The sequence below is a fragment of the Aythya fuligula genome, chromosome Z (assembly GCF_009819795.1).
Source record: "Aythya fuligula isolate bAytFul2 chromosome Z, bAytFul2.pri, whole genome shotgun sequence".
Lineage (NCBI taxonomy): Eukaryota > Metazoa > Chordata > Aves > Anseriformes > Anatidae > Aythya > Aythya fuligula.
The window spans coordinates 13,147,645-13,164,159 of NC_045593.1; the positions used below are offsets into that span (position 1 = coordinate 13,147,645).

The following is a 16,515-nucleotide window of genomic DNA, read 5'->3' on the forward strand; positions in this document are numbered from 1 at the left end:
TCTCTTGGTCTTTTTTTTTTTTTTTTTTTTTTTTTTTTCTACAGCAGAGTTGCATCACCTAGGCAGATATATCTATCAGTATGTAATTGCATTGTAAAAGCTTAGGCAGCTTCTCCAAGTCAACAATTCAGTTTTCTGGATGACCTATTGTCCCCATCAAAAGTTAAAAAAAAAAAGCTTTGTGCCTTTGGTGTTGGAAGTCTGTGAGAAATTAAATCTGTGACAACTTAATACTGCTTTCTGGCCTGTTAATGAAGCACTCACACATCTTCTGAAGTGCTGACAAAGCAGATGGACTGATGTGAGTCCCTATGGCCACACTGGGAATCAAGTTGCCAATTGTGTCCAGTTACAAAATGGAATCATCCTTTTTCTTTTTCTCCCCTTTTTGGAGAAAAGAATGTGTAAGAGGATATTCATCATCTGGAAACTACCTAGTGATGTTGTATTTGTCCTTATTCCTTTTCCATATTTAGCTTAAAAACAATGAATTACATTTTACTATTTTTTAGCGACCACATGCCTTCAGATGAACCAGTATATAACTTGATGGCCAAATTCCAATAAACTTTTTTTTGTGATGTTTTGTGGTTAAAACGTTAGATGCTGAATATATGATGACTTCAATAAAGAATTAATTGGAAATACAAAGATGATTTATCTCTAGGTGGGGCAGCATGGTTCTCTGTTACTTGCCTTCATTTTGATTATCATTTTGAGGAGACAGCATTAGGTGTGTCTCTAAAATGTTATGTAAATGAAACTGCCACAAAACATTCAGAGACACTGGAAATAATTTGTCTAAAAACTGTGTATTAGTGTTCAGACAGACCTTGGCACAGACTAAAAGCATGCCGGCATGCATTCTCCCAAACAATTCCTGGGCACAGTTTGGGAGTTAGTGACACTGAGTCAGGAACCATTCCCAATGGGCAGTAGATGCATGTGTCTATCCTGTTGTAATGAATTAAGGAGTTTAGTAATGTAGGCATTAAACATTATGTGGCTATTAGCCTCAATGCCAGACAACATTCCCAGGCATACATATAACCTTTTAGTTTATAGGTAGACGTTGAGTATGTTGGCTGAGATGCACTCAGTATCTGAGGAATGGAAAAGTTCTGCTTTCTTTTAAAGGCCTTTTTAGAGGCCTAAGCCCAAGAAGCTCTTTTAACATACATGATTTAGATAATCATCTGTCTGTCTTAAATCTTACTTTTACTGGCAAGTTCATTAAAAAGGGAGTGGCAAGGCATTTTAAGCATGATAAGATGTTCTCATGTGTCTTTAATCCATACAAGAGTGGCTGTTGGCTTGTGCTGAATTGCCCTTTAGGCCAATTTTTAACTTTCGTCCTTTGCCAGAAGATGAATGTCCACGTTGACTTGGTAGCCCATGACAGCAGTATTGATTTACCTTTACACCTTAAAAAGTGAAAAAACTACAACAAAAATAATGTTTTTATCCTTGTCTTTCAAAATAATCCATGTTAGCCTTCACAGCTCCTATGAAATTGTACAGAATTTGTTATATAACTGGCACCCAGTTATGTCTCTATTATAAAACATTGCATTAAGTTGCTTTCCCAGTGCATGTCCAAAAAGAGACTTTTGAGAGAATAAAGTTATGAGGTTCAGGGTTTTGGTTCTGTTTACTTTTTTTAAGAGTGAAAATTAAAAGAAAAAAGAATTTGTAGGAATCAGTACCTGCTTCCTTTCTGAAGTTCATCTGTGGTGAACTGTATCCACAGAAATGTCTCTCAGGAGCCTCTTCAGGTTTCGGATTTTTTTCTATGACAATGTATGATAACTGATCATCCTTACAAAAACAACTGTCACTTGGTCTGTAGTGGCCCTTATACAACAATACCAGGAAGGGCTACAAGGCTACTTGTCCAGAAGAATAATCTGTCTGACTTCTTTTTCTGTTACATAGTACATTTTACTATTGTATTTTATAGTCTAAAACACCCCTTTCACATTATCTGTATTTTAACTTTATTCAAAATCCCTAGTGCTTTGAATAATCAGGAACTGACTGTAACATTCAAATGAAAATACTTGGGTTAAATCTATCGTTTTCTTTCACAGAAAACTTTTTTACTAGTATACATTTCAAAAGATGTATCTGCCAAATAATCCATATCCTGTCCTCGTACAAACGGTAGCACGTTCTTGACACCATTGAGATGATGCAAGTGTGTAATTTAGAAGAAATTGAAAAATGAAATAGTATTATTTCATGTTGTGAAATTCTTGTTGGAAATTTATGCTAAATACTTAGAATAAGGGGGAAAATGTTACCATCATCTGGCTTACCAAAAAGGGAAAAAAAAATAGTCACCATCAAATTGTAAACTTGCAACATGTAATTGTACAGCTAATTTACACCTCAATATGCAGGCTTCCTTGGCTCTTTATTTTACCTCTACTACTTAAGTCCTGATCTGACATTCAGGCTGCTTACTTACTTACAATGAATATTCCCCAGAGAATTAATTATGTGGTGCTATTATTTGCTACTGTGATCTAAAGTTAATGCAAAGAATGTAACTTTATATTACTTGTTATACAGCATTTATCATTACATTCATTCTACTCACTTCTGTAGTCGAGTCTTAACACCAAATTCCCAATAATTTCAATACTTAAATTTAAGGTGATATCTAACAATTACATCACTATATAGTGATTTCCCACCATCGTGTAGGAAACTTTGACCACTAGAAAAATACACAACCATAGAATTGGAGAATGGTTTGGGTTGAAAGGGACCTTAAAAGATCACCCAGTTCCAACCCCCTGCCATGGGCAGGGACACCTCCCACCAGAACAGGTTGCCCATCCAGCTTGGCCTTGAGCACTTACAGGGAGGGGGCATCCACATTTTTGATTTTACTTACACATCGCATTTAGTTAAAAATTCTGTCCTGAAATGCATACAAACTATCAATTAATAAGAGGTGAATGTAACAATGTCTGTGCATCCCATTAATTAATTAAAATGACATGCAACTGTATGTTAAACCAGCCATTAAATAAACCAAAAGTGGAAAAGTACAGTACATGTTTCATGCATTCTAGAGAAAACATCTAATGGCAGCAAGCAACCTCTAAGAAAACATTGGTGCTAGGTGTGTTTTTACTATTATTTTACATACTGTGTATAATTTATGGCGCTGAATAACAACATGTTGATGTCAGGGAGGTGAACATCAGAATGCAGAGGGCAGAAAGGACTCTTCGCTATTTTCAGCAGAACACACATGCATACTGTCTTTGCAAGTGGAAAGCTTTTTGTCTCAGTACACAGTCATAAACAGCAGCAAGAGTGATACCTACAACTAACATACTTTGGTGAAAAGGGTTTGAGAAACATGTTTTGAAAAGAGTATTGTATGCATGAAGATCTTTAATTCCTGACTTTTAAAGTTACATTAAAAGCACCGAATTATTTGTTCTCTTTGAAGGACAAGTAATGAGTCTCAGAATAACTGACTGTGCAAAATACTTTAGATTTATGAGAGCCCAGTCATTCTCTAAAGCAAAAGACATGTTCTCCCTTGACTTCAAAGGCAGCAGGATTAGGTTCTAAAACTTCACCCTGAAATTTGCAGCTCATTTTCATGGCTCTATAGGTGTGGATTTATCAGGAGAATTCAGAGAGCTTTGCCCTCCTCCGCACTGCTACCAGCTTTGTTTAGTGCAGTGTTCACTCCTTAGTGTGCCACAGTCATGGTTGTATGACTGCATAGCTCCTCCCATACAGATTAGGACTACCTCCACCCCATGACTAAGGCCTGGAGCAGAAATGAGGTTTAAAGTATCTTTTAAAATGTTTTCTGATAGTATTCTGAAATGCTTGCTATTATCCCATTTCTTGGCCATTTCACATATAATGGGATACACCCATATGTACTAAAATATTTGTAGAAACACACGTGAGCTCTCATTCTGCAATAAATTGTTGTTGAGAAGACAATTTGAAGACAAAAGTAATACGGGGAACCACTTGTCTGAACCCAGTCAAAGAATTTGACCTTTCATTTTTAGAAGTGAATTACAGTAATATCTAATGGAATAAAACCTCCTTAATTTGATTTCCCTTAAGGAAGAAAATCCTTGTTTACTTCTAAGTGTTACAGTAACACTTTCTAAAACAATTATTAAATGAGTTATTTTCTTGTGCAGGTAATAGTAATGCCATAGTAATCAAACAAAATGACCATTTCTACAAATTCCTTTAGTTAAAAAGGATTATAAAAGCATAAAATGGGCTGGTGAGATTCTCACTGGAAAATTCTTACTGAAACAGAAGAATCAAATACCTGTTGTGTCTTACACTGATGTTTGGACTGGCTAAGCCATATCTGATATGGAAGACCCTGGCATATAAAAAACAAAATTGCGGTATTTACATTTTATTTATACAGTGAATCACCAACTAAAAAAAAAATAATATAAATACTCCAACAACACAAATTATTAACAATAAGTTAGAAGCAGATTAAAGTAGTATTCCCGGGCCAGCTTGTCATTTTAGAATCACATTTTCCTTTGAATTCACAGGTGTGTATGCCCACATACATACACGCATGGGAACTCTAAATAGGTAGCTTATTCAACTTTAGTTTATTACAAAATTATATACATTTTCTCCCTTGACTTACAGAATTGAACTCTATTAAAATAAGCACAAAGATCTATGAACATGGTTTATCAACTACACCAGTAATTTCCCTTTATTTCAAATGGACAATCTGAAAATGCATAAACAATTGTAGGATTGGGACCTTTTATATTAACTTGGAACACAGGTATGTAATACATTTCTTTCAGAGCCTGGTTTACTCTGTCTCCATTAAACTTACATGAGTGCACACCCATTAGATAGAAGGACTGAATTACCGTATTCTCCAGTGCCATCTTCATTTCTGTACTTTCAAATAAACACACTTGTAAAACAAACTTTGATTCATCCAACATTAGGAATTTGATAGTTTAAGCTTAAGAGATGCGTTTTAACTCTGCTTTAAAGACAGAGCATTGGTTCAGGAAATCCTAAGACCTGGATTCAAGTGCAAGACCTGGATTCAAGATTCAAGTGCATTTGTGTACAGTATTATCTCTTTGTGCAAATCATATCCATCCAGAACTGAAAGAGTGTGTTTATATGCCACAGGATATTTACAGCTAGCTAGCTGTGTCCAACTGTATGGTGAATCCTGAAGTCCGCAGATGAGCCAGGCTTCCTCTAAATGTGATTTTTGTCCCAGTATCAAGGAGCAAAACAACAGAAGTGAGCTGTGAGAAGACACAGTTAATTCATTAGGCGTAGCAGCTTCCTTGCTATGCTTTATTCACGGTTTTACCTGTACAGAGGAAAAAACGTAAACCCTTTCAGACTAGGATTCTCTTTCTCCAAACAGTCCAGCACAGCCCAGGATTAAAATATTTCCAGTAAACCTGCTGTCGGGGCACGGGGGGGGGGGGGGGGGGGGGGGAGGAGGGGAGCATCACCCTCCAGCGGTGAGGCTCAACACCTCAACACCTGCATTTTTTCCCCCGTGCTCGTCCAGGAAAAAAAAAAAAAAAAAAAAAGAAAAAAAAAAAAAGAAGAAGAAGAAAAACAAACAAACAAACAAAAAAAAATGCTGTACGTCCAGCTGCAGATCCCTCGCCCCGACACCGGGAGTTGCGGCTCGGCCTCAGAGAGCCCCTGGAGAAGGACGCGGAGGGCGGCGGCGGCCCCGCGGAGCGCCCCCGCCGGCCTGCAGCCCTCAGGGGCCGGCGGAAACAGACCCCGGACGCCTCCGCTTCCCAACGGCCGCCGGCGCAGCACCGGCAGGGGAATAAAAAAAAAAAAAAGAAGAAAAAAATTTAAAAAAAAAAAAAAAAGAGAGAGAAAAAAAATAGAAAAAAAAAAAAAAAAGAAAGAAAGGGAGAAGCTCTCCGGCGGGTGGGGACGGGGGGGAGGCAGCGGGGCGGCGGCGGCTCGGCCGGGCGTGCGGCGGCGCTGTGAGGGGAGCGGCGCGCTGCCGGCGCTCTGTCGTCGCGCTATCGCCGGGGCTATCGCGGAGTCGCGGCGTCGGCGGCGCCGTCGGAGCGAGCGAGCGAGCGGCCGAGGAGGAGAAGAAGGAGAAGGAGGAGGAGGAGGAGGAGGAGGTGGAGGAGGAGGCGGCGGAGGGAAGGGGGAGGCTGTTGGCGCCTGGCGCCGGTGGAGGGAGTCATTCCTGCCGCTGCACTTCCGGTCGGCATTTTGTTCTGAGAGGGAGCGAGAGCGACGCACGGGAGCCTTCCTCCCCCCTCCTCCTCCTCCTCCTCCTCCCCCCGCCCCCCCGCCCGGTACCGACTCGCCGTGCCCCGGTCGCCCCCCCCCCTCCTCCTCCTCCTCCTCCCTCCCTGCTCTTCGCTCCCCCGCCCGCCTCCCGCAGTCGCGCACCGAGGGAGCGGCGGCGGCGGCCCCCGGCAGCGCTGCCCCCCCCCGCCTCCCTCCCTCCCTCTCTCTCCCTCCCTCCCTTCTCCCGGCCGCCCCCCCCCGGCCCCGGGGCGCCTCTCGGAACCGGTTCGGCCCGGCCCGTGCCCATGTTGTGAGGCGGCCGCAGGGGGACGGGATCCGCGCCGGCCGCTTTACCCCCCCCCCCCCCCTCACCACCACCACCACCCCCCCCCCCCCCCGGCTCTACATGTTCGCTGCACCGAGGAGGAGACGGAAGAGGAGCCAGCCCCCCTCCCGGCCCGGATTATTGTTGTTATATTATCTCCCCTCCTCCTCCTCCTCCTCCTGCTCCGCGGCGGCGGCCCAGCAGCGGCGGCTCCTCTGAGGAGGGAGGGGGGCGGATTGCTCGCCCCCTCTCCCGGCTCCCCGTCGGATTCAGACGCCGATTTGCTCAGGTAATTCCCCCCCCCCCTCCCTCCCCGTCGTCGTCGTCGTCGCCGTCTCCCCTTCCCCTCCCTGCCCTCTCCGCCAGCGGGCCGGGCCTGCCAGCCTTCCCCCCCCCCCCCTTCCCTCGGCGGCCCAAGCGCTGCCGGCAGCCCAGGCCCCGCTCCGGGGGCGGAGGGCAGCGGGCGGCCGAGGTGTCGGTCTCGCAGCCCCCCCGTGCTGCCGGCGCGGCGCTGGCGGAGGAGGTGGGCTCCTCCCGGGCTGCCGGCAGGCCTAGGCCCGGCGGAGAGCGCAGGCCCCGGCGGCCAGCGCCTTTCCTCCAGCTCGAGGATTAAAGGGAGAGGCGAAGCGGCTGCTCGGTGACAGGCCTCGGCCCGGAGAGGAGCAGCAAGCAGGAGGAAGGAAACAATGCCGCGAGTGTGCGCGGAGCCCGTGCCATATTTACAACTTCGCCAGGGCCGGGAGGCGAGGTCCCAGCGCAGACAGCCCCCTGAACTGAGGAAGGAGTGAGCGGAGGAGCAGGGGGAGAGAGAGACAATGTAAATAGCCCAGGAGCAAAAAATCCCCCTCTCCGGGTTTCTCCCCAACTCCGCTCCGAACACGCAAAAGTTGGCGTGGAGATGGATTTATAACGTGCAAACGCTTGATCTCCGAATAATAAAGCGATTGATCAGCGCGTTAATCACTTCGCGTATTTATAGCATAAAACTAGAGTTTGTGGGGTGATTGACACGGCACGGACACCTGCAGACCCAGAAAATACGGATAGAGGAGCGTATCGTGCCAGGTATTCCACGCAATCTTAATGTTTACGCGCTGTAGACGTTGGGGGAATACGTCCAAAATTCACGAGAAATGCTATTTCGTGCCTTCTAAGAAACAGAAAATGGGGAAGGGGTCGCGTGTGAAGCGGTGCGTTCGTGACATTTCGGGGACCGGGATGAAGATGAGATCTTGCCCTTAGAAGTCGGGAATCAAAGATAAATTGAACCAAGTGAAAAGTGAGGAATGTTGAAAAGTGTCATCCTTTCTTGTCAGGCCATATCACTTTGAGAGCCTGGGGTTGTTATTGGCTGTTTGTGTCCGTGATGTTTGAATATGTAATTAGGTGTCATTTTAACAGGTCAAATGCGTTTTGTAAGTGACTGTTGATTAAGTGTCAGGCCTTTATACATAAACGGTGGCTAATTTTCAGTAAGGAAAAATCTTGGACTTAGCATGTGGCAGAGTTGAGAGTGTTGTGAAAAACTGAAGTAGATGTAAAACAAACGCCCTGCGAACTTGTAAAAGTACTCCTTCAGAAATTACATAATTGAGGGAAATTTTGAGGTACCCAGTTTCACCTTTCATATAGAAAGGGAATTTGCAGATGGTAAACAAGTAGTAACATTTTATAATTCATCTATTTTTAAAGTAGGTTTTTAAGCTCTTTGAGCAGATATGTTGTAGTAATAGCTGGTTATTGTATCTAATATAGCAACTTTCTCGGGTATTGTGGTTTAGAGCCTTAAAAACTGCGCGGGGGTGCCTCCGAGTGCCCTGATACATGTTTAAAGGGGTGAAGTTAATATAGCTGTCACGTAGAAGGCGTGTTTTTAATGCTGTAAATCCGTGTAGTAGTCAGTAGCGTGTCCGTGATTTGTATTGGTCAGGGAGCAGTTTGAATTTTAAAAAGCCTGAAGATCCTGCTGAGCCCCAATCCCGGCCTCCCTCCCTCCCACTAATCTCCCATTCCTGTCTTTGTGCTGCCTGGTCCTGTTAGACACTGTTTGCAACAGGGCCTCAGGCCTACGTGCGTGGAGAGGAACCATTTCCACTCCGAAAAAGCAGCTTTTTATTTTTAAACTTTATGAATCGCAGAGGGAGCCACTAGTTGTCTCGAACTGTCCCTGTCTCTGCGTGTAGCTGAATTGCTGTTTTCTTTTGATCCGTAGCGTGCGTAGGGGCCGAGTATAACTCTGCTTTACAGGAAAGAAAGGACTGTGCAGAAGTACTTGTAGTTCTTGGGTAGTTTTCATCATCAGAAAGCGACGTTAGCTGTAGCATTTCTTTCGTTGATTAAAACAACTCCCGTTTTAACGAAAATGCGTTTGTTAAGCTAATAGTTGTGAATTTCTCTGCCTTATTTTTCATTTAAGGAGGTTTACTGAAATATGAGATACGAACAGGAAATCAGCCACTGTAGTTATGTAGTTCCTGTCAAGTTTATCTTTCCAGCGTTCTGTTTACAGCTTTTTTTTTTTTTTTTTTTTGTCAGAAAGCATGCACTTTTCTGATACCAAAAATAGGCGTATTTATAGAGGGAAACTTAAGGTGCTGGCTATTTGTGATTTGTAGTGAGCTTTTTGTTTTTGTTCTTCTGAACTATACATGGTTAATCCTCAATTATTTGTTTTAGCATGCTTTTGGAATTGTAAATTTAAGGCAGAAGTATTTAATGTAGAAATGTAAGATGACATTTTAGTGTTGTTTTTTTTTTTTTTTTTTTTTTTTTTTCACTATGTAGGCCATAGTTAAGTGTTTGTAGGGGGAGGGAACATGACTATTTCACTTTCATACTTTATTTTCCCTAGCATTAGGAGTTTATACTGATCCACTGCTTGTCATAACATCTAACTGCTTAAGGTTTTAGTTATTTTATGCATGCTTTGGAAATACAAAATTATTTTTTTCTTGAGATATTAGTTGTAGCAATTATTTTAACTAAAAGAGTTTTTTTTTTTTCTTTTTGTTATCTTTTACTTGGTACTTTTGACTACCTTGTATGTTCTGAATTCCTCTTCTATGTACATATTTTATTTATACTTTTTTCTCTCAACTGCTTGAATGTTTTCCCTGAAGTTATTCCAACAAAAAGCATTTCCCTGAAGCTTTTGCTATCTTGTACAACTGTTTTTATCTTTTTTGTATAAGGACGTAGAAATAGGCATACCGCTAAAAACATTTTTATTTTTATTTTTATTTTTTTACATTTGAAATATTTTATTTTAATTTGAGAGAAACAAAGTGAAGGATCAGAGAAGCAAAATTACACCAATAAAATCATTTGCACATCCGTGTTCTGCATGAGTACCTGAACCCCAGTGCAACCTCATTGCATGTTTGGGACTCCATCAACAATAGTGTTCATGTGACTGACTCTTCTTGCAGAATCAAGGCAATGTGTAGCCTTTGGGTTAGAACCATGTTGTTTTGTTGTTTGTATAACGAAAAAGAGATTGCAGCCTTAATCCTGAATGGTTTGTGTGTATATCCCTTGATAACATAGTTTGCTATATTTTGAAGGATACTAGATGAAAAAAACATCAAAAGTGTGAATTGATTTGAGCCAAGGATTGGTGTAGTGAGTTTCCTATTGCAATTTTCTGTGTGTTCAGCAGTAAATGTGGTATTTTTATGTATATATTATATTACAAAGTGTTAAAGTCATCCTATTAAATTTATATTAATATTAATTTCATAAATATTACACAACAAACGTAAAGTTAGTGGACAATTGCTAGTAGCTAGGTGAAATATATCCTGAATATAGAGAGCTAAGGTATAAATTGTTTTCAAATTCAGAAGTTTATGCTTTCTATAAATTATTCTAGAGGAATATATTCTATATTCAACAATGTGTGGACATTTTGGCAGCAATTATGGGCATCCTTAATTGGAAAAATATAAGTTATGGTAACCTAAGAGGTTAGTGTCTGGTAGGTGTGAGGTGGATCATCCAGTGTTAGAATAGCTGTTTATTGTAGCAAAATATGTTATTAGAAATATTTAACATTTGAAAAACAAAGAAACAACACATTGGCAGTTTCAATATAATACAACTTTTTTTTTTTTTTTTTTTTTTTTTTTTTCCCAGTATTCCTTTATATGTATATCTTTATTAGAAATAGTACAGGTTAGGTTAGTTTCGGATTTTTCAGCCATCAGCAGTAACAAGGTGAGCAGCCCACAAGGAAATGCTTAAAATTGATGATACCTGTATATTATTGGTAATAACCCCATATGATAATGGCCTTCTTTAACAGCCAAAAAAGGAAGTACTTTTGAAGTGAAAGTATTATAAAACCTTTTCATACAATTAATCTATATTTGTGTTTTTATTTTATTTTATTTTATTAGTGTTACAGCCATACTTAGTAGATGATCCTGAGGTGCAAACATGTGGGAGAGAAGTACTTTTTATTAGTGTCTGCTGTACTTCAGGAGTGAGGACATTGTGTTTGAGGATATTGTACAGGAGCTATCATTTATGTCTCACTTCCTGTCCCAACTGTTCACTGTGGAAAATCTCACTAGCAAAAGGGAGTGGAGAAAGGGTTTTGGCCCAGCTGTGTGTATAAACTAAAGGGAAATCCAGTTAAATTGAATGTAGTTGTTGGTGCTGTACATGAAGGTGCCTACTTGGTTTACACAAGTAACTTTTTAATAAACATTAACATTGAGGAGCATTTTTATGGTAAAGGCTTTCAGTCAGAACAAATTCTAGAAGACTGTATCTTATTGTTTTCAGTGTTTATGTCAGCTGGTTCTAAGTGGTTTTTCAATTGCAGATCTCAGAATTCTTTTTGTGGTGAGATATTCCCATTCACATCATTGCTACAGTTTGATATGACACACTTTGTGTTTTTTTTTGCAGCAGCGTCTATGTGTAGACATGAAATGCATTTTACAGGAACTGTGTTAAAAACATCAGGCTGTAAAGTCAGGCACTCAGATAAGGAAGGAACAAGCTAAGACTTCAGAAACAAACATGATCTAGTCCCCTATACCATACACTGGGCCTTTAACTACATTATTGTACTTCACCCTTACCCTTACAGCCACTATTCAGTGCCTCACACAGTGCATGGGAAATGCCAGCTGACCGGTATACTGTTATAACCCAGTTTATGTGTTTGTTCTTCTTTGTCATACAGTGTGCAGCCTGCTGCCTTACTACTTGCTGCATTGCATCCAGGTCTTTCAGTGAATGCTGAGGTGTTTTCATCAGAAAATTATCATCAAAATATATATCTATGCTTTACAAATATTAGAGGTTATGTCTTTAGCTTATCCATAATATTTTATTTCAATTTTTCTAGATGGAAGATTGAAACTCAGTCAAAATTTTGAGTTTTAGAAGTGTTTATAAATCTTGAATGTGTAAATTGATACGTTTATTCTGGAGATATTTACTTATTTTACAGCATGTAGTGAGTTCATAACATTATTTTCTTTCATTTTATTCGTAGCTGTGTCTCGCACTTCAACATAGCAGGCCCATTGTTGCTCATGCTGCATCCCTAAGAAGTATACACTGAGTTTTCACTGATAGTCTAGACATCTTTTCAGTTTCAACTGTCTCGGTCATGCCAAGATTTCCAAAAATAGATTTCCTGTCCTGAAAAATTAAAAATAATCTCCCTCCATAATGTGAAGAACCCAAAATCTCTATAGGAAAATCAGAGACAGCAACTGGATAATAATCCAAAACCTGCATGTGATTAATAGCTTGTCCACAATATTGGAGACATTCAGAATGCTACTTCCAGCAGGAGCTAGCAACCATGGAGAATGTCCTAAGCATTGGCTATTGGCCACGAAGGATGACACTTTGCCTTTTAGAGTGGTAATAGTTCATGTAAACTGGAAATGCAAACTTCTGCAGCCTAGTGGTCAGACCATTTCATTGCAGTGTTTTTCTGTTGTCCAGTTAATATTTATGCTGACTTGTATGACTGTGTTAGGAAAGCAGGACCATTCTAGGTATAGTATGTGTGTTCTTAGCCAAAATGTTGCCTTTGGGATGTAGGAAGCCCAACTTCAATCTGTATTAGACAGATTGTTCTTGAACCTCTTTTTCCCCCACATATAGCTTTTTATGTTGTAATCATCTGCTCTAATTATGGCTAGTAGGCTCTGGGTATGGAACAGGTAGAACAAGTAGTTCTAAGTCTTTTTTTTTCTTTTTTTTTTTTTTTTTCCTTTACTTTACTTTCCCAGTGATGAAAGTTTTCTGTGAAAATAAGCTGCTTTTTTTTCTTTCCTTTTTTTTTTTTTTTTTTTCTTTTTGCAGTAAGAGTTGTTTTTGACACATTGGCAGTTTCCAGCAGAAGATCTTCTGGATATGTTGTTTTTGTTTGTTTGTTTGTTTGTTTTTTTAATTGCTTGTTTTTATTAACTGTATGTTATTGAAATTTATTAATAGAAATGCAACATCCCTTAGAGAATCTCTTTTTGCTATGCAACACTGTCTTACACATGGGACTGAATTGTAGGTGTAAGCAACCATAATTCTGACATTTTTTATACTTTAATGCTTGGCTTTATAGTTCTAACCCTCTTTCTCTCTCTCTCTCTCTCTCTCTCCTTTTTTTTTTTTTTTTTTTTGCTAATGTATCTTACCAAACTCCTGGAATGTAAGCACGTGTCTGTGACAGTGCAACCCCTATCTCTTATGTCTGTACTAACAATCTCTCTTCTGTGTTGAACAGATACTCAGAAAGGATGAAGTTACAAATATTTTTTCTCTGAAATTTTATTTTCATGTCTTAGGTTTCAATAAAGACTGTCCCACTTCATCTTCCATTCAGATATGTAGCTATCACTTTTTCTTCAGAGATGCTTTCTGGTCATTAGCTGGAGAGGGGAAGGGGAAGGCAGAATTCAGAGGTCTCATTGGATGCTACACAGCAGATACTTACGTAGCTTTGGGAAAAATAAGCTGGAACATGTTTTATGTAATTTAAAAGCTGGAAAAATTTTGGTAAGGCTATAATAGAAGTGTTGTAAGGGTGCATGGAGAGTGCTTTGTGGAGATATAAAACCAGTTAAAGTTATGGTTTTTTTTTCTGAATGGAAAATTAAAAATCTGCCCAACTATTTATTTGCAAAATTTCTCACTCAAAAGCTAGTAGACATGATTGTTTTTTATTGCAAGGTATTCCATTTTTGGTTTTTCTTTGTTTGAATAATGGGAATTGAATTGTTTTCCAATAGCATGCTCAGTTATGATTGGTTCTTTCTGGCTTTTTTTTTTTTTTTTTAACTCCTATTTAGGAATAACCTGTAACATAGAAAAAGCTTTATACGAGAATTTGGCAATTATATAAGCAATTGAAATATTGCTTAAGTGTTGCTAGTCAATTTCTAAAATATATGTTGCTCCCTACTTATTTTGTATAGATGAGACTGGTAGTGACTCCTCTCGGTTTTCTAGCACTATTAAAAGGCACTGACTTTACTTCTGACTTTGCTAAACTTCAGTCATATTGGCTGAAAGTGTCCATGCTGGGATGATTGCCATTAATAGCAATAGTGACCAACTGTTTTAATAAAGCTTTAAACAAAAAATGTTCATTGGATTCTAAGGGTCAGCCTAGAGAAAAAAATATTCAAAGATATTTTCTGACTTCTTCTTCAAGTCATTTGAACTTCCCCATTTTTTGAGAGACAATCTTAGAATTTGAGTGAGGAGAGTTTTGCAGTAGGAATGTGCATTTTGTTGCCATTTGAAAATCTGTCAAAAAATTATGCAAGTTACTGGTGTCTGAAAAATTAGTTGGCTTCCCTGATTGTAAATATTAAAGTTGGAAAATGCTGTGTGCACAACAGGACTTCTCCAAGTAAGTACGGTTGGTTATAAGCACTGGGATGTGGTGCGGACTGCTTTGTTTGCAGGTGGCTGTTCAGTGCTTATCCACAGCGTTGATTTGTTCAGGTGTGGAAAAGACAAGAACTGAGGTTACTTGTGTTCAGAAAGGCGAACACATGGAGGAGAAGAGGGAACAGAATTTGCACAGATGGGGAGGGAATGGGAGCTTGAAGGGCAAAAATTTGGGAGGAGGGTAAGACCTTGGAGTTCCTAAGGAAATGATGACTACCTGACAGGACTGGTATGGGAGTGGGTGGGACAGATGCAAGCGTCCTTGGTGAAGCTGCAGGAAGAGCTGTGAAATAGTTTTAACAAGAAACTAAGAGGAGAGCGGTCTGGAACTGGGTGTAGAGTCAAGGGAAACTGTGTAGCGGTGAGAATGAGTGGGAAGTATCTTCTGGGAGAGGCCAGCGAGGGGAGGTGGAGCAAACTGCCTGAGAAGCCAAAACTACAAAACAAGGATTGGCTGGGGAAAGAAGCATTATTTCACACACAGGAATTTGTTGTTAGAATTGCCTTTTTTTTTTTTTTTTTTTTTTTTTAACTGAGGAAATCACATAATGAGAAAAAAGCCCAGAAATGTGGAGTACATCTTGTAATTGCAAATGGTAGGGAAATCTGTAGTACAGATTATCTGTGTAGCCTGCATTTGGCATCTTTATGAATGCATTGTGGTAGTCCTGAAGTCCACTGTCACTGTTCCTATGACAAGATGCCTATTTCACTGACTGTGTTAAATAAAAGTAGCTTCCTTAATAGAGATTTAAAACAAAACAAGAAAAACAACAGATTAGATTGATGTCTCATAGGATCAGCTTTAGAGATTGTTGATCCTGTCCTAGGGAAAGGGATAGACTCCTGAGATTGCTTCCAGTCCTGTTTTTTATGTTTAAATATTTTGATATCTCTTTGGTGTTCAATCTATAGTCCTTCGCCTTAATCACTTCACATCATTAGACCCTGCTCCAGAGATAGAAATCTTAATTTCTTCACAGGCTTTTCTGTAGCTTGCATTGGAATATCGGAATGCTTCACAAATGTGTTTTTTTTTTTTTTTTTAAATGTTTTTGAGCAGAGAATGTAATCTTAAAAAGTTAGGAAATGGGATGTAAAAGTTGGTCATTAGCTCTATGACTCCGGAAGTCCAACTAGAGCAGCTGTAGGACCTGACATTTAAATTAACCTGCTTTTTTAAATCGTAACATGTGATAGTATTATAGCACATTTCATTAATTTTGGTTACAATATAGCTAATCAGTACTTCTTCAAACTAGGTGTCAGAGCATTCAGGAAAAAAGAAACACAGAAATATTTACTGTTAGTAATAGAAGTGGAATCAGGTTCCTAAAAGCAGCATTTTTTTTCCTGCAGTCTGATCTCTGGCTTCTTTTGCTTCATACTTCTTTCACTTTTACTTCAAGAGTCATGTATATAACTGACCTTATAGCCTTATGAATAGCTTCTGATTCATCTCCAGAGCAGATCCGTCCTGTACACTGAAAGGAGATTGGGCCTATGGGTGGGAGGGGAATGTTACGTGATTATATAATCAAAAGGCTGACAGAATTCCTGAGTGCAAGGGGCATTTATTAACTTTTGATTGACTTTGCAAATGTGATCTTTTAGCCCGGGTGTGGGGGGTTTCCTGATAGAAGTCCAGAAAGCTTTGAATTTGGGTGGATGCACAGACAATGTGATGTTTAAGTATCTGTTGATGTGAAGGCTGACTTCTTTTCTGTGTTGAATGTTCTGTTTTAAAAAGTTCATTAAAGTTAGATCTTCAACATTTTAATTATGAATTCTAATGTTTGTTAGAATGTATCTACTACATCTTTTTAAGTGTTGTCTTGTAAACTAACTACCACAGTATAGTAAGTAAAATTGTAAACTTGATTTCTGCATCATAAAAAGGAATTGGAATGAGATCAAAAAGGGGCTTCATTGTCGTGATACTGCTGTTGAGCAGGTTGGCCCCCTTGTGTCAGTCACAAATTTGAGAT

General features: G+C 39.9%; 1 protein-coding gene across 4 annotated transcripts in view; it reads left to right on the top strand.

Moving 5' to 3' along the window:
• Positions 1–6,690: 6,690 nt before the first annotated feature.
• The window catches only part of NIPBL (NIPBL cohesin loading factor), a 161,514-nt gene continuing 151,689 nt past the window's right edge, over positions 6,691–16,515 (top strand). For 3 of the 4 annotated variants that reach the window (XM_032205487.1, XM_032205490.1, XM_032205489.1), the window contains exon 1: positions 6,691–6,893. The gene's annotated coding sequence lies outside the window, so the exon portion shown is untranslated. Of the gene's footprint in view, positions 6,894–7,587; positions 7,670–16,515 lie in introns of those variants that run through there. The other variant, XM_032205488.1, reaches the window with a different exon arrangement.